The following is a 24,750-nucleotide window of genomic DNA, read 5'->3' as shown; positions in this document are numbered from 1 at the left end:
ATTACTTGTACAGGGATTGAGTTCTTTGTTAATTTAACGTTTATTGATAGCTTATGTGTCCTACATACTGTGCTAAGCACTTGCGATTCAGCTCATCCAATCCCTGTAATAACTCCCTGAAACAAGAACTGGGATTAACTACATTTTTAAAATGATGAAACTGAAGCTTAGAATCATGAAGTAACTTACTCAAAGTCTCACAGTTTGTATGTATAGAATAGGAATATAATTTAGGAAGTCTTGTTGAAAACCCCACATTTTTAACCACTGTGAACCAACTTTGTAAATAATATAGCACATTTGACTTGTAAGTATATTCTAACAGATAAACATGTGTCTAGTTGATGATCATCCATTCGTTTCCTGACATGTTTTTAGCACATACCTTGTAATGATCCTGTTAGTATAGGCCATGAAAAAGGTTATATGTAAATTTGTTATTTAGCAAAGAAAAAAAAAGAGAGATACAAAAAAATCAAAACTTATGGGTTCTATTTTGATTATTTCATCTGTATCCTCTTTCCATATTTCTTTTTCAGTTTTTTATTAACTTTGAAATCTTAATTACTATGTAAGTTATATAGCATCTTAGCCTAAGCTAATGGCTATAAAAATAAAAATAAAAACAAAAGAGCAAATGAAAGTCTGATTTTTCCATCAATGACCATTAATTCATATTGAGTTTGCAAATAATATGCCAGTGACCATAACATAGCCACATAATTTAAGCAACTGTAAGTGCAATGTCACATTATAGAGGACTTCTAATTTAATTGAGTTTAAAGTAGGCCAAAGTCGGTCATTTATACTTCTCTGAATAGATTATACTTATAATTACTTCCCAGAAAAAAAAAACCAAAACATTCAGAAGGATGACCAATCTTTTCTAGAGATTAAAATATTTCCTTCAATGACCTATTTCAATGTGAATCCACTGGCATGAAAAAAACAGTGCAACTGACCATTATTTTTATAATCAGTAGTTATGGATGAATCTAAGTTAATATTGAATGAATCATCTCCCTTTAAAGGTGGCCCAGCAAAATGTTTAGCTTTTGCTTGATGCAACACTTCTCCCTGACAACGAATCTCAATAACCTAGTTTTCCTGTATGTCAAGGAAATAAGCAAAAACTGGATTAGATAGGATCTTATCCTAATGTACTATACCCATTTTCAAATAAATGAACCGTGTGTGTGTACTGACATCCACTTTGCCAAAATGGTATGCCAAAATGGTATAACCTCAGAAGCACACACCAGTTAGCAGGGTCTGCAAAAGTTCAGCTGGTGAGGGAACACACGTTTTCCTTCTTATCCCACATCCTTTCACTGCCAATTAAAAACAGGTAACCCTATAATCTGCTTCTGGTAGTACCAAGCTAATTAGACTTTGACAAGAATGTAGCAACACCCACTTGCAGAAAATTAACACGCATGTTTCTCTACAGGTACTTGGGGAAAAGGGAGAAATAAAGCCACATGCAAAATCCTTCCAAAATCTCAGCGAGACCTCATTTGTATCCACATACTTCATGTCACATTAACTCACCCAGCCTGATGCCCAGAACTACACCCTCCAGCTGACTGGCAAGGTTAGGCTTTAGTTTTTTAATAACCATCTTATACATATAGACCTATATATCTAGGATCTATAAAGCACACAGATGATTATTTAGGATTAATGGATCATTCAAAGTGCCAGTTGGCACATTTTGAGTAAAAAGTGTAACAAATGCAGCTGTTTACTAATAAATAAAGCCTCAGCTGTAAGAGAAATAAATTAGATGCGTTTAATTGGTAGGCTACAAACCTCCCCTTTATTACAATGCAGCTTCTTGTTATTTTATGATGTCAGGGTAGATGGCAGACTGACAGAGTGTTTATGAATCACAGTTTGCAGATGGCACTCTTGGTTTTCAGCAGCTATGAGCACAAGTAGCATGAGGCCTCAATAGTGGATTTTGCCAAAGACGACCCCCTGAGAATTAGCTGTCTCCATTTCTCTTGTGCCGATCTCTCCCTGGCAGAACCCTTACTTCACAAACCCACCTTTAATAAATTGTGGCTGCCTGGCAGGGAATCAAAGAGAGCTCACTCCCACAGAATGCCTTCATCTCGAGGTGATCTCTTTGTTATCGCTGAGGAGGCTGTGCAATGATCCTCAGAGCACGCTTCCTGCAACTTCATATGAAGATGACCAAAGATCAGTCAGGACAGAAACCCTCCCCCTTTCGACTCCTTGGCTTTCTTTGCCCACTCTCCTTGCAGCTGACAGAAGCGATTTCCTATCTCTAGAGCACTGCATAAGGTCCTTGCACTTGGAATTCAGAGCTCGCCTAACTAATGACAGTTTTGTCATCATACAACTGGGGAGGGGTCACCCCAGCCCATGGAGCTGAGGCTTCACAGCATTAGCACTCCTGCATTCCCCTGGTCACCATTCACTTCTATGACTGGGAAGAGCACACAGGAGACATACAGTCAAATTGTCAACAGGTTTGTACATTTTCATCACCAGTTATAATGGATTTTTATTCTAATGGGCTGTTTTTATTTTATTAGAAAAGTGGGAGGATCAAGCACCTTTTCAGGGAACAGAGATTAGTCCGAATATATAGTAATAGGAATTATAAGGTTAATGATAATAGTAGTAATAATATTAATATCAGAAGCTACCATTCGAGTACTTAGTATGGGATAAACTAGAATAACTTCCTATAGGATTATATAAGTTATCTTATACTAGTTTAAAACACATAAGCACCATTCCCTTTCTCTGCTTGCTTCCTTTTCCTACGTTGCTTTGGTTAGACACTTGAGTCCTGGTTATGTGTCCAGGAGAAACTGAGAGAAATTCTGAGAGTGCTTCCTCATTTTCTACTGTGTCTGCTGGAGGCCTGATGGAAGGAATCTATCTCTCCAGCTATCTTATGAAGTTGAAATTAAAATAGCTGCTGGTGGTCATGCTGGATTAGGTAGAGAAAACATACAAACAAAAATGAATTTTGTTGGTTGGTATTAAAAACAGTTCTGAAAACTTTAAATGGGAAAGGAACTAAACTCAGATTTTTTACTTTAGATGAGGAACCCTGTCTCATAATAATAAAATAGGTTTTTTAAATCCTTTTAATTAAATGTCATCTATGTTACGTAAAATATGTGTTCATTTTTCCAGAAATCAAGCAGAAGGCAAAGATGTCCACTCTCATTACTTTGACATAGTTCTAGAGTTTCTAGGCGGCATAATAAGGCAATACATGAATACATACAAACATAATACATAAACAAATATATAAAATTGAAGGCATCCAGATGAAAGGGAAGTCATAAAACTATCTACTTTTTCAAATGACTTAGTCTTGTAACCAAGAAGTCCTAAAGAATCTACAAAAAAAAAAAAATGAATTCAGCACAATCAGGATATAAGATCATAAACTCACAAAATTGTGTTTCTATATACTGGCAATAATGATCCAAAAATGAAATTAAAAACAATTTCATTCACAATGGTATCGCCAAAAACCAAGTACTGGAAATACAGTTTTAAGAAGTTGTGTCAGGCTTGTACAGTGTAAACTACAAAGCATTACTGAGAAAAATTAAAGAGCTCTATAAAATGAGAGATATTCCATGTTCATGGATTGACAGGCTCAATATTGTTAAGACAGTAATTCTCAAATTTATCTACAGACTCAGTGAAATTTCTAGAAAAATTCTGGCTTTTTTTTTTTTAACAGCAATTGACAAGCTGGTTCTAAAATTTATATAAAAATTGAAATGACTCAGAATAACAATAACAATAAACAAAGTTGAGGGACTCACATTTTGCAATTACAAAATACTACAAAGCTACAATAATTAAGAGAGTGTGATACCAAAGTATGATTAGACATACATATTGATGGAACACAATTTAGAGTTCAGAACTATACTCTTACATTTGAGGTTAATTAATATTTGACAAAGATGACAAGGTATTTTTATATTTTCAGCAAACAATGCTGAGATGTTTGGATTGCCACATGCAAAAAAGATGAATTTAGATGCTAACCTCATATCGTATAAAAACATTAATGCAAAGTAGATCATCAACACACCTTTAAGAATTAAACCATAAAACTTTTAGAAGTGGACATAGAAAAACAGTAGAATAACTTGGGAGGAATAGAGTTTTTCTGAGAAGGTGATATTGATCAGAAAACTGATTGAGCTGAACTCTGATTGATTGAAAGCAAAAATCTGTGGAAAAAATATTGCATAATTCAGGCAGATTGAATAGCAGTTGCAGTACCCAAAGCTGAGAGTAAGATAAGCAATTTTTCAAGAAGCACAAAGACCAGTATGGTTGGTTTCATTGTGACATTAGGCTAGACAAACATCTCTTAGACATAAAAATAATTATCTATTTAAAAAAAGAATAATAAGTTGGACTTAATAAAAACTTAAAGTTTTGATCTTAGAAAGCTATCATTAAGAAAATGAAATGTTGCATATCATTCTAAATTTTGTGAAAAAGGATTTTTTTTTTTTTTTTTTTTTTTTTTTTTTTTTTTTTTTGAGACGGAGTCTCGCTGTGTCACCCAGGCTGGAGTGCAGTGGCGCGATCTCGGCTCACTGCAAGCTCCGCCTCCCGGGTTTACGCCATTCTCCTGCCTCAGCCTCCGAGTAGCTGGGACTACAGGCGCCCGCCACCACGCCCGGCTAGTTTTTTGTATTTTTAGTAGAGACGGGGTTTCACCATGTTAGCCAGGATGGTCTCGATCTGCTGACTTCGTGATCCACCCGCCTCGGCCTCCCAAAGTACTGGGATTACAGGCTTGAGCCACCGCGCCCGGCCGAAAAAGGATTTTTTTAAAAAGAAAAAGGAATGTTAAGCTGCAGACCAGAAAAAATATTTACAAATCATATTGACAAGGACCTTGTATCAATAACAGAAAAAGATCTCCTACAAATTAATGATAAAAAGACAAATAGCTCAATTCAAAAATGGGCAGAAGGTCTAAACAGATACATTACAAAAGAAAATGGTGGCCAATGGAAACATGTAAGATGCTCAAGGTCATTAGTTATCAGGGAAATGTAAGTTAAATGCACAAGAAGATATCACTACATATTCACTAAAATGGCCAAAATTAAAAGGAATGACAAAAACTAAGTCTTGCCAAAAAGTGAGAGCATCTGGAATGTTCATGGATTTCCATTGAGAGTATAAAATACTTTATCCACTTTGGGAAAATGTCAGTAGTTTTTAAATAAATTTAACCATACACTACTGCTTGTCCCAGTAATTCTAGCACTAATTAGTTTCTAAACAGAAATCACAATATTTTGTGCATGAAATACTTGTACACAAATGTTCGTTGTAGTTTTGTACATAATAGCTCAAAATTGAAACTATCCCAAATACCATCACCAGGTGAATGGATAAAAATAATTGTGGTCTATTTATACATTGAGTTATTACTCCTTAATTAAATAGAACACACTACTGACTCATGCAACAGCATAAATGATTTTTCCAAAACAGAATGATTCTTCAAAACATGATTCTCTAAGATTTTATACTGATTAGAAGAATACAGAGAAAATACAGTGTGCTTCCATTTATATGAAATTTTAAAATAAGCAAAACTAACGGGCCAAAAAGCAAAATAGTGGTTATCTAGGGCTGAAAGTGAAGAAATTTACCAAAAAATAACTTGAAGACACTTTTTGGAATGGTGTAAATGTTATGTATCTTGATGGGCAAGTGGTTACATAGGGTTTTTTTTTTTTCATGTCATATCTTGTTAACCTGTAAACTTAAAATAATTATAATTTGTTGCATTTAAATTATACCTCTATAAAGCTGAAATAAAAGTAAAATTAAAAATTACCAACATTGGCATAAAAAGGGACAAACTTGAAATGACAAGAAATCTTAAAATAACCTTACTTCTAAGACAAACACTGTCTTAATTTTTTGGGGTTGCTATAACAAAATATCATAAATTGGGTAGTATATAATAAACAGAATTTTTTTCTCACACTCCTAGAAGCTAGGAAGTCCAAGATCAAACCTTTGGCAAGTTCAAGGTCTATTTAGGGCCTGTTTGCTTGTTCATGGATGGTGCCTTCTTACTGTGTCCTCACATGGTAGAAGAGAAGAATGAGCTCTCTGGTTCTCTTTTATAAAGACATTAATTCCATTTTTGAGGGCTCTTCCCTTGTGACCTAATCACCTCCACACCTCACCATCATCTTGGGGGTTAAGATTTCAACATATAAATTTTAGGGATCCACAAACATGCAGACTGTAGTATTTCACCTTGGCCCTCCAAAATTCATGTCCTTCTTACATGCAAAATGCATGTATTCCATCCCTATGACTCCAAAATCTTAATTCAGTTCATCATCATTTTATTAGTCTAATGTCCGGAGTCTCATCTAAATATCTAAATCAATATGAGTGAGTTTCACAGTACAATTCATTCTAAGGCAAATTGCTCTCCAACTGTGAACCTGTGAAATCAAACATGTTTTGTGCTTCCAAAATACTATAGTGCCATAGGTATAGGAATGACATTCCCATTTCAAAATGGAAATATAGAAATAAAAGGGATTATGAGTCTCAAGTAAGTCTAAAACTTTAAGGATGGGGAATAATTTGCTTTGATTTGATGCTCTGCCCTCCATGCTTACTGAGTTAAACATTCGGCCTCCTCAGCTTAGCTGATTAGGAATTGAGCCCCCAAGACTCCAGGCTAAAAGCTTCGAGGAAGCACCAGACAGCAAGCACCAATGTCTTGGCCTCCTTAGAAATCATTATTCCCCCAAGGTCCATGATGAAACAGAGAGAATTAAAGATTCTGAAATGCCTTCAGTATGATTTTTCCGTTATCTTGATGAATAAGCACCTTGCTGATCGACACCAATCTCCTTATCAAATGGTACACACCCTTGGTGTTCTCTCTCAAACACTTCTTATTTTTTATAACCCTGATGAGTTGAGCTGGGCACAATGGCTCACGCCTATAATCCCAGCACTTTGGGAGGCTGAGGCGGGCAGGTCACTTGAGGTCAGGAGTTTGAAATCAGCCTGGCCAACATGGTGAAACCCTGTCTCTACTAAAAATACAAAAATTACCCAGATGTGGTGGCGCATGCCTGTAGTCCCAGCTACTCAGGAGCCTGAGGCAGGAGAATCGCTCAAACCCAGGAGGCAAAGGTTGCAGTGAGCTGAGATCACACCATTGCACTCCAGCCTGGACGACAGAGCAAGACACCACCATAGATAGATAGATAGATAGATAGATAGATAGATAGATAGATAGATAGATAGAGCTGAGAATTTCCAAATTTTCAAGTTCTGTTTCCTTTTGATTAAAAATTCCATCTTCAAATTGTTTATCTCCTCTCACATTTTACTATAAGCATTCAGGAGAAGCCATTCAGCACCTTCAATACTTTGCTTAGGAATTTCTTCAGCTAAGTATTCTATTTCATCACTCAAAAGTTCTACATTCCGTAAAACACTAGGACACAAATACAATTCAATCACATTCTTTACCATTTTATAACAACGATGGCCTTTCCCCCAGTTTCCAATAATGTGTTCCTCATCTTCATCTGAGACCTCATCAGAATGTTCCTTTACCATTTATATTTCTCCCATGAAGAAATTGTTCATGTTCACTTGGATATTCTTTAAGAAGACTGAGGCTTTCTCTATAGATTTTCTCTACTTTTGAGCCCTTACCAGAAGAATTATCCCTTGTTCATAGCAACCTAGGTTTTTACTAGCATGCACATCAAAATTCTTCCAGTCTTTACTCATTAGCTAGTTCCAAAGTCGCTTGTACACTTTTAGGTAACATTACAGCCTATCCTTCTGCTCTTGCCTGGAACAGAATTATTGCTGGAAATGAAGAAATCATTTTTCAACCATGAAGTAATGACATGAGGATGAAACCTACACTAAGGATATTTGAGAAAAATGTTAGAAAACCTCTGTTCCTAATGTCAACAAGGGCCACATCAGCCCTGGACTGTAACTCTCAGCTTCCTCTTACATGAGAATGATAAACTTCTTATTTCATTAAACTACTATAGTTAGTTTTCTGTTACTAGGTTACATAAAGAAGAATGCAATTCCTAACCAATAAAATGCTTCAAAGCTGCTGCCATTAAAATACTGCACATCATCATATTAATGCTAAAATAGGCAAGTACATTAATGAATGGTCCAGAATTTATATTTGTATAAATATACGTATTATATTTATCTCTATGTACGTTAGGTTTTTTTAATAAAGTAAACATCTAAAATCATTACCATGTGTTCAGTAATTCATTTAAAGTAGCCAACAGATGAAGAAGCAAGACAGATCTAACCATCTTTGGAAGTCTTCCTATTCCAACAGCCGGCTCCTTTCTGTCTGCACAGCCCCATAGTGGTGTGCATTTTTGGATCATGGCTACTGTCTGTAGACTCTGCCTCTCATATCACAGAACATCCCCAGTTCATTGTCCTCCATTACTGAATCTGTTCCCCCTTCGTTTTCATCACTGTCTGCCCCATGTGAGTCTTCGTCCTGTCCTTCCTTAAGCTGGTGCCACATGATCCTTAACATTGAACCTTTCACAACTGGTAAATTCTTGCTGCTTGACTCTTTAATTCAAAAGTCAATTTTCTTGATAATATTCAGTACTCCATCCTCTGTACTCTTTTCTGCCATCCATTTATGTTGATTGATTAGGTCAGAAAGCCCAAGCTTTTCATTTAGTTCTTCTTAACACCCTTGTCATTTAAGTCCATTAGTATTTGAATAGTGGATTTTAAAATATTATATTAAATTTTATTGCTTTTTGACAAAGGCAGCTCAAGAATAATTTCTGAATACCTTATAGAAACCATAAAATGTCAGAGCTGCAAGGGCCCTTAGAGATCATCTGCTATTACTTTTTATTTTACAGATGGAGAAACTACAGCCCAGAGAGGGGAGTGATTTTCCCATTGTTGCACATCTCATTAGTGAAGATAAAGGTAAAACCCCAGAACTTTCTTGATTTTCATCTTAATCTCCACTTCTCCAGGTTTTCTTTCTTGCTATTGGAGGGGCCACCCTCCATTTTTTTTTACATGTTTTATAACGTAAATAATCTATTAGGGCAAAACATGCAATTCTAAACATGAACAAATAAACATATATGGGGAGTGAGTTCTTAAAAACATTTATTCACTAGAGTAAGTGATAAAACAAAAGTTTGGAGACCACAGACTTTGAATTTCAAATTCTTAGTGTGAAATATTAGTCTATTTATTATCAGAATTTTTTTTTTTTCGGGGACAGGGTCTCACTCTGTTGCCCAGGCTGGAGTGCAGTGACACAATCTCAGCTCACTGCAGCCTCAACCTCCCAGGTTCAGGTGATCCTCCCACCTTGGCCTCCCAAGTAGCTGAGACAACCAGCTCATGCCACCGCACCCAGGTAATCTTTTGTTTATTTTTTGTAGATACAAGGTCTCACTATGTTGCCCAGGCTGGTCTTGAGCTCCTGAGCTTAAGCAACGAGCCCACCTTGGCCTCCCAAAGTGCTGGGATTACAGGCGTGAGCCATTGCACCCAGTCCCAGTTATTCTTTTGGTCAGTATTTATTGAAGGCTATTCTGTGCCAGGCACAGTGAGAGGCAACAGACAGCATTATTGAACAGAAGCAGAGGCTTGATCCTCACAGAATGCACTTTCTAGCTGGGAATAGAGGAAGATACTGAGCTTGTCTGGAGGCTCAGGGAAAGCCTCCTTTCAACAGTGGTATTTGAGTTTTGAAGTATGAGGAGTTCCTTCTAGTCATAACAAAGTACTGGAAATTTCTGGAATTTCTCAAAGTTTCCCACTAAAAACTTGTAGGAGTTAGTCTTGCTGTCCTGAAAGTTCTCACTTCAGACCCCACGTCCACTATTTCATCAAATTTTTCATTTTCATCTTACATTCTGCTGGAGGCCTGTTCCTTTCTTTTTTCTTTTTTCTTGCTACCTTATATTGTAACACCGACATGTTATAATCTTCACTCTATTCACTGGCCTTTTATACTCCTCTGTTCCTTGCTCTTATTTCCTATTGACAGCACAATAATTGGAGCAGAATATGTTGAATTGAATAGAAGCTCTCTAATGGTCAGTCATATCACACTATTGTTTATGTTATTTATTTGCACAAATGATTCTCTGTTCCTAGAAAATTCTTATTTAGGTGTTTGGTCTGAGTTACCAAAACAAAATTTCACCCTCTTGGGGAGGCCTCTGTTGGGCCACATGAGATATTCTTTACCTTTCTCTAAACATTCTAGATCGCCAGAGTACTAGAACATTCCACAGAACAAGCAACGTGTGGAACTGTAATTGTATATTTAGTGGTTTGTCTCTACCACAAAATCATGAGCCAATTGACGTGAAGGACATTTCTTATTACCTTTAAATTCCAACATCCAATGCTGTATCTAGCGCATAGTATGTCCTCAAAATGACTGTTTGAATTAAAGAATAAAAGGTGATTGTCTGAATTAAAGAATAAAGGAACACACAATACTACTGAGTTCTATCTATGAGGAAGTAATAAGAGTATGATGGGAAGCATGTTCTCTGTGTATGCGTGTATATTTGTGCATGCATATGTAAACAGAGGTACCTTCATTTTAGCATAAGACTCAGGGTCTTAGGCAAAAGGGAGACTGACAACTAATGTATATAATCTGAAGTTATTTTTTTCTTGCTTATTTTCTTGTTTATTTTCTTGCTATATTTTCTTGCTTATTGTCTGTCTTCCATACTAGAATTTAAAGGTCTGTGAGACAGAGGCTTTGTCTTGTTTATTTCTGTGTCTTTAGCTCCCAAACATGCCTGGCCCATAGTAGGTGATAGGAAAAAATTTTCAAATCGATATAGAAATAATGCTTATTTAAGATTTAATATATGTAAAATAGTTTGTCAGGAATCCTGCATGTGCTTCCTCATTAAGACCTCAAGATCACCCGGTGTTAGAGATGAGTAGCAGACGCCAGGCAAGAGATGTGACAAGCCCAAGTCCCCTGGCTCTTAAGTGCTGAGGCAGCCATTCAAACTCAGGACTCTCTGGTCCCAAAGACTACACTCAAACTGAAGCTCAATAATTCTTACATGTAAAAAATGCCCTTGGGTACACTTCTTAATTAACCCCACCTCTGTTTTTAGAGGAAAGGAAGCTGTAAACCAGGAGTAAATTATATTGCCTTGCAAACTGTGAACTGTAAACCTGTAAACTGATGGTAAATGAATTGTGACCAGAACACAACCACAACCCAGCCGTGAATGGATGTCACAACAACTCAAAGGAAATGGAGGAGGAGAAACGTGTCCATTCCACACCCAATTTTTCGACACTTCATTTCTGAAGGACTGACAGCAAAACCGCCTTTCTCATGCAGCTGGTTAGGCTGGGATCTTGTCCAAATGCATGAAGGTGACTTTGATTCTGTGTTGTTCAGCTTCTACAGAGGGAGAGAAGGATACAGGCAAGAGCATGCTCCTTTGACATCTCACAACAGCACATGGTCCAGCTCTGTCTGACTTTGGCACTTTGTCCAAGAAACTTTTCCTTTCCAAACAGCACATCCTTCTTCTGACCTCACATCTAGAATCAGTTTTGTTCCAGAGCATAACAAGGTTCTCGATGCTCCCATGGCTGCCAACTTTGTAACTAAAGACAAATGGGAAAAGCAAATGGATCCTGGGCAACATGAGCCATTACTTTCCTGGCTGTAGACAGTGATGATGTAAGGTTTCATATGGTCTCCTTGCCAGCTTCTGAGCCTTATCTATAGTGATGAAGCTAGCAAAGGAGTAATTATGAACATTCACATAACAGTGCAGAGAGAGAACAGCTCTTGAAGCAACAGAATCAGCTCCAGTTTTATCCAGTTTTGGTTATTACATACATTTTCTGATTCTAATGCACTTCATATATTCATTTATTATGCTCCTACTATAGTGTATGCATATACATACAGGGAAGTATATATAGTTTCTGAGGACATGATGTTTAACAGAAGCCTTAATGGAGCCATTGTGAAAATTTAGGGACTGGTTATGAGATAGGGGCGAGGATAAAGGCTCTGATATGACAGCACTTCAGTGTGTTCTGAGAACAGTATGGAGTTCAATGTGGCAAGAGCAGAAGGGATGAAGGAGACAGTGGTAGGAGGTGAGGTTCAACAGGAAGCCAGAGGTTAGGGAATCACTATACCTACTTATTACAGGAAAAGCCATAGGAATATTCTGAGCAGGAGAGGGACATGGTTTGACTTTTGTGCTAAAAGGAGCACTCTAGTGGAGAGTGGAGAATAAACCTTGGGAAGGTGACAGCAGATGTAGGCAGGCAAGTAAGCATACCTCATAACATCACATTGCACCCCCTAAATGGATGTAATTATCATTTGCCAATTAAAAATAAAACTTTTAACAATTAATTTTTTTTAAAAAAGAGCCAACTGCTGCTATCCAGAAGAGAGAGGGAGACAGACTGGCTTATACCGAAGGTGGAAGTAGGGGTGAATGGTGAGAAGTGTTAGCATTCAAGATGCATTTTGAATGGGGAGCCTAAAAGATTTGCTAATACACTGGGTATGAAGTGTGAAAGAAAAAGAGAAGCTGATGATGACAAGGTTTTGGTTTGAACAACTGTATTAGTTCATTTTCATGCTGCTGATAAAGACATACCAGAGACTAGGAAGAAAAAGAGGTTTAATTGGACTTATAGTTCCACACAGCTGGGAACGCTTCAGAATCATGGCAGGAGGCGAAAGGCACGTTTTACATAGTGGTGGCAAAAGAAAATGAGAGAGATGCAAAAGTGGAAACTCCTGATAAAATCATCAGATCTCATGAGACTTGTTTACTACCACGAGAACAGTATGGGGGGCAGCTTTTGGCCTGTTACAGGGCTTTGGTGGAAACTAAATGTTTGACTATGGGTCATCAAGTCACCTGTGACTGAACTGCATATAATGAACTGGGTGCTTTCTGACCCATCTAGCCATAAAGTGGGTCATGCACAGCAGCATTCCCTCATCAAATGGAAGTGGTATATACGTGATCAGGCTCAAGCAGGTCCTGAAGGCACAAGTAATTTACATGAGGAAGTGGCTCAAATGCCCATGGTCTCCACTCCTGCCACCTTGCCTTCTCTTCCTAAGCCTACACAGATGGCCTCATGGGGAGTTCCCTTTTATCAGTTGACAGAGGAATAGAAGACTAGGGCCTGGTTCACAGGTGGTTCTGCACAATATGTAGGCACCACCAGGAGTGGACAGCTGCAGCACTACAGCTTCTTTCTAGAACATCCCTGAAAGACAACAGTGAGGGGAAATCTTCCCAGTGGGTAGAACTTAAAGTAGTGTATCTGATTGTATACTTTGCGTGAAAGGAGAAAGGGCCAGATGTGCAATTATATACTGATTCATGGGCTGTAGCCAGTGGTGTGGCTGGTCAGGGACTTGGAAGAAGCATGATTGGCAAATTGGTGACAAAGAAATTTGGGGAAGAGATACGTCGATGAACCTCTCTGAGTGGTCAAAAACTGTGAAGATATTTGTATCCCATGTGAGTGCTCACCAACGGGTGACCTCAGCAGAGGAGGATTTTAATAATCAAATGGATAGAATGGCCTGTTATGTGGACACCACTCAGCCTCTTTTCCCAGCCACCCTGTCATTGCCCAATGGGCCCATGAAAAAAGTGCTCATGGTGGCAGGGATGGAGGTTATGCATGGGCTCAGCAACATGGACTTCCACTCACCAAGGCTGGCCTGGCTATAGCCACTGCTGAGTGCCCAATTTGCCAGCAGCAGGGACCGACATTGAGCTCTTGATATGGCACCATTCTTTGGGGTGATCAGCCAGCTACCTAGTGGCAGTTTGATTATACTGGACCTCTTCCATCATGGAAAGGGAAGAGGTTTGTCCTCACTGGAATAGACACTTACTCAGGATATGGGTTTTCCTATCCTGCACACAATGCTTCTGCCAAGACTACCATCTGTGGACTCATGGAATGCCTTATCCACTGTCATGGTGTTCCACACAACATGGCCTCTGACCAAGGCACTCACTTTACAGCTAAAGAAGCGTGGCAGTGGGCTCATGCTCATGGAGTTTACTGGTGTTACCATGTTCCCCATCATCCTGAAGCAGCTGGATTGATAGAACGGTGGAATGGCCTTTTGAAGTCACAATTACAATGCCAACTTGGTGACAATACTTTGCAGGGCTGGGGCAAAGTTCTCCAGGAGGCCATGTATGCTCTTAATCAGCATCCAATATATGACACTGTTTCTCCCATAGCCAGGATTCACAGGTCCAGGAATCAAGGGATAGAAGTGGAAGTGGATCACCCCCAGTGATGCACTAGCAAAATGTTTGCTTTCTGTTCTTGGGACATTACATTCTGCCAGCCTAGAGGTCTTAGTTTCGGAGGGAGGAACACTGCCACTAGGAGACACAACAACTGTTCCATTAACCTGGAAGTTTAGATTGCCACCTGGACACTTTGGGCTCCTCCTGTCTTTAAGTCAACAGGCTAAGAAGGGAGTTACACTGTTGTCTGGGGTATTGACCCAGACTCTCAAGATGAAGTCAGTCTACTACTCCATAATGGAGGTAAAAAAGAGCATGCATGGAATACAGGAGACCCATTGTGGTGTCTCTTAGTATTACCATGTCCTGTGATTAAGGTCAATGGGAAACTACAGCAGCCCAATACGGGCAGGACTACAAATAACCCAGACCCTTCAGAAATGAAGGTTTGGGTCTCTCCACCAAGAAAAAAGCTATGACCTGCTAAGGTGTTTGCTGAGGCAAAGGGAATACAGAATGGGTAGTACAAGAAGATATTCATCAATACCAGCTATGGCCACGTGACCAGCTGCAGAAACGAGGACTGTAGTTGTCATGAGTATTTCCCCCTTTTGTTATACATGTTTGTGCATGTGTACACTTGTACTAAGAAAATATCTTCATTTTATTTCCTTTTTCTTTATCATGTGATATAAGATTTATTGACTTCACATCAGCATTTCAGCATTGTTAACTTTATGTAATAGTGTTTGGGTTGATGCGCTTCTGGTTGTATGAAGAAGAGTTGTATTATGTTAGGCATAATTATGACCTGATTATTGTCTTTACTTGAAGATTATGTATGATCTCAGGAGATGTGTATGAGTTCAAGTTGACAAGGGGTGGACTTGTGATGCTTAATACTGGGTGTCAACTTGATTGGATTGAAGAATACAAAGTATTGATCCTAGGTGTGTCTGTGAGGGTGTTGCCAAAGGAGATTAATATTTGAGTCAGTGGGCTGGGAAAGGCAGACCCACCTTTACATTGGGTGGGCACAATCTAATCAGCTGCCATCATGGCTAGAATATAAGCAGGCAAAAAAATGTAAAAAGAGAAACTGGCCTGGCTTCCCAGCCTGCATCTTTCTCCTGTGCTGGATGCTTCCTGCCCTTGAACATCGGACTCCAAGTTCTCCAGTTTTGGAACGTAGACTGGCTCTCCTTGCTCCTCATCCTGCAGATGCCCTTGTGATCATGTGAGACAGTACTTTAATAAACTCATATATATATATATATATATATATGTATATTCACATACATGTATATTCCATTAGTTCTGTACCTCTAGAGAACCTGACTAATACAACAACTGAGTATATTAAGGTGGGGAACAGGGTGGGAAGGGGGTAATTCTGGCTTAACGCAGAAAATCAAGAACTCTCTTTCAACATGTTAGGTTGGAGATGTCTATTAACCATCCCAGGGAGGCTTCAAGTAGGAAGTTAGGTATGTAAGTCCAGAATTCAGTTATGACTAGAGTCAAAAATTCAGTAGGTATCATGTGTTTAAAGTGATGAAACTTGATGAAACCTAGAAAGTTAATGCAGGTAGAGAAGAGAAATCCTGGAAAGATGGACTAATCCCTAGGAAATTTCAATAATTCATTAGCGAAGATGTTATTCAGCCCCAAATAATTAAACTTATCTTTTAGTGGGTCATTTTTTAGTAGCATAATAGGAATCTCAAAAGGTATAAGACAAAGGCCTTGCCCTCAAGGAAGAGAGATTGGTGTATTTTTAAGAACACTGCCAATGAACACTAGACCTAGCCTACCTCCTACTAGTGTGTGATCTTTAACAAATTACCTGATGGTTTTGAGTTTCAACATTTTTATTGTATAAGTGGCATACTAAGTACCTATATCATAGCAGTTTTAAGAGACAATTAAATTAGATACTCAGTATATGATATTGTAGAAATTCCAACTTCTTTCTCTTCAAAGAATGTTTATTGGGGGGAACTGTTCCCCCCCACATCTTCCATCCAGTCTAGACTGTAAGCTGCATGAGGGCAGAAAACACTTTTATCTTATATCTGTTATATAGAAAATAATGCCTAGCATTGTAGGTTCTCAACAATTAGATGTAGAATAAATTAAGTGGGAAACCAGTAGGTACATTTGGGTAGAATTTAGGTGCCTGGATACTTAGATGATTCAAAGTAAATGCTGACCCTTTACCTCACAGAGTTTACACACAACCTAGGCATTTCAATACAATGATAGAAAGAAAAGACAACCAAGATGGAAGACTTATTCCCCAATTAAAAACACAGAACTTCGTTTCCATCATTATACTTGTGTATAATTTAAATATGCTGTATTGCCTTTAGTTCATTTAAAGCAAAGTAATGCATATAAATGAAACATATCTTATTAAATAAATATTGTAGAAATTTATTGAAGTTTTCTTTAAAATTCAGTGGTGATGTGTATACCGTACACAACATGCAATGAAAGTTCTGAAAGATCTGCTTTACACGTCAGTGGTGCCCAAGTCTCAGAGTCCAAGGCAGTGCCTCATCATTTACTCTCCTCCTTGTGCTCTTCTCAAGCCTGACGCTCTCTTCTCTGGAAAGATGACATCCTGGCATCTCCATATCTTTTGTTTGTTCAAATGCATATTGATTTACTTTCTCTCAGTTTCATTGAGTGTCCTCCCCTCATATCACCCCTTCCCCACTCCAACTCTATTCCTCATTATGACTGGGGGCTTTCTTTCTTAGGAGTCAGAGTAGGAGAGGGCAGGGGTATTCCAAAAGCTTGGGAATTTTTTATCATTCTTATATGTTAAAAAATTGATCATAGCAAGAAACTCATGCTTGAGGGTCTGAATGAAACCTAGGACAGGGTGATGATCTCTGAGGAGAATTTAGCAGGGCAGAGGGTGTCTGAATGGCCTTCTCTTGCTGACTAGCCTTCTCACTCATGGTCTTCTCATGTTTGCTCTCATTTTCTCACCTGTATTCGTTTTCCAGAGTTGGTGTAACAAGATACCACAGACTGTGTGACTTCAACAACAAAAATGTATTTCCTTACAATTCTAGAGCTAGGTGTATGAGATCAATATGTCATCAGGGTAGGATTTTTCTGAGGCCTCCCTCCTCAGTTGCAAGGGGCTGTCTTCTCACTGTCTTCACATGGTCTTTTATCTGCACTAGCATCTTTGGTGTCTCTTTGTGTTCAAATTTCTCTTCCTATAAGGACACAAGTCAGATTGAATTAGGGCCCACCCATATGGCCTTATTTAACCTTAATTACATCTTTTAAGTCACTGCCTCCAGAAACAGTCACCCTCTGAAGTATTGAGGGTTAGGACTTCAACATATAAATTTGGGAAGAAGCACAATTAGGCTCAGAACACCTGTGTAGGAGACTTTTTCCACAACTGTCTCTTGCTCTTCCATCTTGGGACAATTTGAGAGGCCTCAAGGACACAGTGAGTACAGTGCAGAATCTGAATAGCCAGTTCATAATGTGACTACCAATTGGGCACTGTGGTGGAATGAGCATGGCCTCTGCCCTACACTGCTCTGAGATTGACTCTAAACTGAGACACTTACTAGCTGAATGAAGGACAAAATAGGCAAGTCACTTAATTTCTCTAATGGAAAATATCCATACATTTAAGATGAAGGTATCTTCTTTCATAGACATATTACGAGTATTAAATAAAATATTTTGTATATATATAATAGATGTATAATATCTATTATATCATATATATATATTTTACATTCCTGGAACCTAGTGAATATTAAATAAACATTACGGTCTTGCCTTCCATTTCTTATTTTAAATGGCAGCCTCTTGTGAGAAGAATAAGATAGTAACAAGTTCATAGGATAGTATTGGAATTGTTATTAGGTATATATAATTAGTGCTCAGTAAATGACAGCTTTTATCATTTTAAGTCACTCTCTGCAAGTGGGACACATTTCCCAGAATGTCCAACCAACATATTTTTTAAGGGAAGTTAGGCCTTTCTAGATATAAAGAGTATGACCAGGGCTGAGCATGGTGTTGAAGAAACCAGCTTGTTGCAGTAAACAGCCGGCACATATTGATGCATTACTGAGATATTGTTAATCTGTTTAAATTCTAATGCCGTTTAAACATTTTTCATAAATAGCCATAGTTGTTTTATGAGGTATGTTGGGCTTGTAAATCGCAATTTTATTGTTATTTTGAGGAAACAGAAGCACAAAATAAAAAAATGTAAAGTCTTATGGCTTGATGGTACAGAGCTTATTTGCCCTCTACTTTCTCTTTAGGACTCTTACAGTAACAACATTGGTAACAATGATGATTATAACAACAAAAATAATCAGATTATGTAACTTTTTAGTGATGACAAAATTTTCCCATCTGTAAATTGATCTGTTGGTCACAAAAACCACTGAGGTTAATCCTGGCAGGGATTATTAATTACACTGAGCTTGTAGATGAGGAAAACCAAACTTTAAGAGTCTAAATGGCCTCTCCAAGGTGAGATAGTTAATACATGTGCATAGTTGTAGTCCACTATAAATAAGATTGTTGAATAAATACAGGAGTGGACAAGTCACAGAAAACACAAGTCTTTACTCAGTTTTATTATTTCCCCTTGTGCTACAGCAGGGGCAGCTTCTTGTGGAAACCACTGGAGAAGACAAATCATAGCTTACTATTGAGGCAGGGACCATTCTCCTTCAACTTCCAACTTTGCCTTCAATTATTTTAACGAATCAATTTGCAGGTCAGCTTACCTTAGAAGCATCCTTAAGCATTTGACATATTTTTGTACCATCTATATTTGAAAGCACATGTATTTATTTCACTTGAAATTACTAAAGCATGGAAAAGAGCACACCCTCTGATGTCATTTATTATTGGGAATAAAACTGACTCTACCACTTATTAGCTCTTATTAGGCCTCAAATTTCCCAACTGTAAAGTAAGAGAACAATAGTCTCTACCTTACTGGGCAACTGTGAGAGTTAAATGAGATAGTCCCTGTGGGAAACTTAGTAAACTCTTCCGAATAATGTGCATTATTAGTAGTAATTATGTAATGTTTAACATAAGCAAAAGGCCGAGAAGTAAACTGTGATAAATGCCCCCATGAAAAGAGACTTGGTACATGCCAAGCCCTTCACAATGTGAATAATGATGATGATAGTGACAGTGGGGATTACCGTGGAGAGGATGATGAGGATGGTAATGATGATTTGTGCCTGTGATGGGCATGGTCAGGGCTTTGAAAAGAGCCTTAACTATACTTCTTATCAACTGTAAGCTGTGGAATGTATCCTTCTTATTTACAACAAATGAGTGAATGAATGGAGAAAAAAGAGCTTCTAAATCTCCTAGCACCTATTTCTGAAACAATTCTTTTTTATGCCTAGACATCAGGAATCTCTATTTCTTTCAAGAGACTGACAAAATGTCTTCTGTTGAATTGGTAAAGTCTCCAAATCAAGCAGCCAGGATTTTTTTTTTAAAAGTTCCTAGGAAGAATTTAGGTCAGCATAATCTAAAGCAATATTTTCAGGCTGACAAATTGGTGTCTTTGTGTTCTTTGGCTGTACTTAATGTCAAATTTAAGAACAGTGTCCAAATGAAGGTGGTAACAATCTGCCCATGTCAAGTTTGGTGCTTGGCTTGGTTCTGTATCATATTTAGAGTCACATTGGCCCAGGAAGAAATCCTCAAACATTTATTGACCAGAATAGGAAAGGACTGGAAACCAGAATCCATAAAGAATGGTGAGAGAAATTGAATTGTTTTACCTGTTAAAAAAAGGGAGAGGTTAAAAAAAGAGTAACTATCTCTTTTTACATTTTTAGAAGAGTGTCACATGGAGAAAGAAGGAAACTGAATCTCTGTGTCTCCAGAAGGCAGTTCTAGGACCAGTGCATGGGAATTTCAGGGAGCAGATATGATGGGTTCATAATAAGGAAAATCTTGCTAAGTGAGCTGTTCGACGCTGCTTTTAAAGGTAGGAAGAAGGCTATGCTTTATATTCAATGTGCTCTTCATAGTTTTTGCCTGTTCCAGCTTGTTTCTCTAAACAGTTACAATTAATGTTACAATCAGAGAAGAAAACCAATACATACTATAACATAAAGGGAAGAGAAAACTAACATTTATTGAAGATATATTATTTGCCCAGTGTTTGACATACATTAGTGGATAAACCAGTAATAAAGTTGGTTGGGTATACACACGAAATTTTTTTTTGTAATCACTACCACCAGATATGTCATAGTAAATCCTTTCATTATCATATTGTATTAACTTCTGAAGTGAGTGCTATGACTTCATAATTATTTTAAATTATTAAAAATTCAGTCTGGTACAGAGTTAACCCCCAAACTGACTAGTCACCCTCTTCCTTCTCCCAGTTCAAGCTTGACCCATGGCTCCAGAGAATTGCAGGTGTGTGTATGTGGGGGATGGTTCTTCTTCCTCTCCTTCTTGTTCTACCTCCTCAGGTGGAAAGGGTTATGGGAAATAGGGAAAAACATTTACATTTAACTGGGTCTGCAGTTGTATCTTCTCCTGGATGTTTCCGCTCCTCCTCAGGCTAACATAAATTATTCTGTGTGGCAGGTTTCTACACAAAGCTGCTTTTGTAGGGGTCATGTATGAGTTCTTGCACAGTTTCATAATTGGAATATTCCATTCTTACTCAATTTTGCCCCCACAAAATATACATACAGCAATACCATCAGCAATATGCTTCAGCCTCTTGCAGTCATGGTCCCCATGCCTGTGTGGAGTTGTTCTCTTGGGTGACACTGGCAAGGTAATTCAATCCAAGTCCCCTTTCCTGGGGGCTATTCATTCACAGGAAACTAACCCATTCTTACCACATCAAGTGGTGGATATGAACCTGTTTGAAATTTCCACTTTCTACTCCACTTTCTCCTTATAATCCTCTTTTATCTTGCTCAAAGAGACAGTGGGCAAATGAATCTTCTGCATTAGCAGTTGTCTCACTAGGGAATGAGATGCAAGTCTCTCCTTCTTGAAGGTGCTCCCATTCTTTAGCATTGATTCTCCTGGAGCCACTCATTGCCTCTGGAATGAGGAGGAAAAATGAGCAGCCCTCCCCACACTAGGTCAACTCATCATGACTTATCATGTTTGCTTTTCCACTTTATCATTTTCCTTCTTACATTCTGGGGGTGTGGGGGGTGGTAGCTAGTTGACCATCAGTGGTAGTAGAATTGTTTGCCTACTTCTTCCTCAGCTCTAAGAGAGGCTCAGTTGTGGGTAGCCCTTTGGTTTCTCTTGCTCTATAATGTTGGAAATTTAATGCTTATTTACTTCTGTTTGATGGCCACTTTCCAGTCTGTGGACAAGAAGAAAAATCCCACTTACTGTCCATGGTACATCCATGGTCCCATTTAATCCTCATGAAAAAATTATGAAGAAATATTGTTACTATTAGACAAGGATATTGAGACTCCAAAGGGCTAGGAAAGTACCTAATGCCACTGACACTAAGGGAAAAAGCAAGAGGTGAACCCAGGAGTAGCTGACTTCAAAGGTTATTCTTTATCCACCATACCGGAAGTGGCCACCTATGTAGCAGAGTTTGAAAACATGGCCTTGGTTAAAAGCCCAGTTTTCACCATGGCAAGTCATCTTCTTTGAGACTTAGGTTTCTCTTGTTCAAAATGGGGGATCAGTATGGTGTCTACCCTCAGAGGGCCTTGGGAGGATTAAATATGATAATAAATCTCAAGTGCTTAGCTTGAAGCCTACACTTTATAAGTGCTCAATTAATGTTAGTGATTCTGTCATGCAAAGGGGTCCTACATGCATACTCCCTTTGTATAAAACTAAAATGGGATTTATAGAGAATAAAACTTCCAAGTGGAAAGGAAGCACACACAGGCCTTGGGTTCTTTTTCCATAGAGAGTTGACTCAGGCAGACAGCACTATTGGGGACACCACAAAACGTGTTCCAATAGATAGGAACCCTGCCCCCATAAAACTGTTTCTGTACAGAGGGAGGAGGAAGAGGGGTCATCTCAATGACTTCCTGCTTATAAAGTGAGGACTTTCCAAGTTTAACCTCTGGTATCAGACTGTTTTTGTAGAGCTCAGGAATGTTGAGATGGTTCTTGCAAAGCTTGAGAATAAGGAAATGAGCTTCTGCAGCCATCCTAGATTTGTGTTTCCTTGGGGATTATTGCGATTGTTGCAGTTCTGTTTAAAATAGTAATGATCCATGTGGCAATGGCGATAATAATAAACACAAAGTATTATACTCAGAGCTACTCACAGATAATGAGCTCCCTGCCCCTGGAAAAGGTCTATCTCAAGGCTAGATGGCCATCTTTCAGCCATCTTAGAAAGGATTCCAGCACTGGGCTAAAGGTTGAAGAGATGACCTGTAGATTTCAATTCAAATTTGAATTTCTCTCAGTCTGTGAGTGACTTGAATTGGTTACATGGATCCAAGCTGCCCTTCTTGGCTTTGACTACTCCATACTATTCCAGCACTGGGTTAAAGGTTGAAGAGAAGAGCTATAGGTTTCAATTTAACTCTGAATTTCTCTCAGTCTATGAGGGACTTGAATTAGTTACATGGATCCAAGCCTTCCTTCTTGGCTTAAACTACTGTATGCTATTTCCGTTTTGAGCCAGCTAAGTACCCCTACCCACAAGGGTCTCCAGCCTACCTGCACCACTGAATGGTAATGTTGACAAAGAAGAAAACCCCAGCTCATTCTTTGAGCCAAACATACCACATTTGTTTTTCCCTTCCACAAATATGCAGACAGTTTATTTAGAGAGCCCATTGGCTTAGATCTTGTTATATATTATTCCTAGTGGATATGTTTGCTCACATCCATTTGACTTCACTGCTGAAGACCTGTGAGATTATTGCCTCCATTTTTCTGAATCATATTTAACATAGCTGCAAGCCAGGGTTTCGGTAGTGTGGTATAATCTCATCAGAATGATCAATCCCTTCTGTTCCAGAACCAATGGGCATTCAGCCTTGCCTAAGAGAAATGCTGGCTGGAAGCCTTTGGATTCCCATATCACTATTTGTTACCAAGAAAAGAAAAAATAAACACTGCTAGTCCAGACTCATACAGCCTTCATTTCCTTGGATGTACAAAGACTTTTCAGGTTGGTTTAGCATAAACTTCTGGATGAACCACTGCATCTGTGAAAGTTAATGTCCTTTACTTTAGCCCAGATGAATAAATCCATCTTTTTATTGGAACCATGAAGACTTTCCATTTTTTGAACATTTAAAGTTCCTTTTTTTATGTATTGGGAGAATTTTTCAGCCAAGACCGCCTGATTTTTGAAACAGAGTTTTTGGGTGTTCACAGTTAAATGGAAAAGACAAAAAGAAAAATTTAAAATAATCAAGAGAAACCAAAAAAAAAGAAAGAAAGAAAAAGGAAAAAGCCAATTAACCACACTAAAGAGCATTTAAATCTATTCCTTTATGCACTAAATTTCCTGACATATAGACAAAGCCAAGAAGTTGAAAGTTTGGTTTATTTTTTCTTTTTTAAATATTACTTTCTTTCCATTTATTTTTATATTGGTAGATGATGTGAGACTCATTACATTTTATAGGCCTGAACAAAATCTTACAATTTCTTGCTAATATTATGCAATGACATAATGCCATTTGTAGAGGTGTCGCATAAAGCAATTGACTTTTACTGGCTTCTTATGGCAGGGCTTGCCATTTTATATTCTGTTTTATGTAAGCGTTTTCCAAATTTATCGACCTCACAGGATTTCTCAAGTTGCTTAATTATGGTAGGAAGAAGATATCTCTGCGGCCTGACACAAGAGGCTATTAAAGTCCCCTTTAAAAAGGGAATCCAAGAAGTGGGGACGTAAATGCAGCTAACATTTAATGCATGCCTATTATGGGCTGGATGCTGGGAGGTAGGGATAAAAATACCTGGCACTGCCTTGAAAATATATTTATTTTTCTAATTTCACAGATGAGCAAACTGAGGGTCATTTGCTATGTCCAGCATCACAGTAGGTACTAAGTAAATGGAGGCACCAAGATATCCACGCAGGTTGGACTTCAAGTCCATGCTATAGAATCACAAAGGACAGCAATGCTCATATCACGATGGATCAGCCTCTCAGAGGAAAACTCTGAAAGTAGGTAAATTCTTTACCCAGTGGATGAAGGCTCAGGAGGACCTCACCAGTGGATTAAGAAATTGAGTCTGTCTTTTTCTTTTTACCTAGTGTTGCAGCCTTCATATCTGGATCAAGCACTAATTCTTTTACTTTTTTTTTTTTTTTTTTAAGACAGGGTCTGGCTCAGTAGCCCATGCTGGAGTGCAGTGGTGA

The 24,750-nt window shown here is 38.3% G+C and overlaps 1 long non-coding RNA gene across 1 annotated transcript; it reads left to right on the top strand.

The window, feature by feature from the left end:
• The first annotated feature begins 2,472 nt into the window (after nucleotides 1-2,472).
• LOC105495159 (uncharacterized) lies at nucleotides 2,473-24,695 on the top strand. The gene is made up of 4 exons (XR_011609260.1): nucleotides 2,473-2,498; nucleotides 8,958-9,027; nucleotides 20,237-20,388; nucleotides 24,387-24,695. It is a non-coding gene; the product is annotated as an uncharacterized lncRNA (long non-coding RNA).
• Nucleotides 24,696-24,750: the final 55 nt, after the last annotated feature.

This window comes from Macaca nemestrina, chromosome 1, assembly GCF_043159975.1.
Source record: "Macaca nemestrina isolate mMacNem1 chromosome 1, mMacNem.hap1, whole genome shotgun sequence".
Classification (NCBI taxonomy): Eukaryota; Metazoa; Chordata; class Mammalia; order Primates; family Cercopithecidae; genus Macaca; species Macaca nemestrina.
Note: the sequence above shows the minus strand (reverse complement) of the source record. Positions and strands in the feature narration are given on the sequence as shown.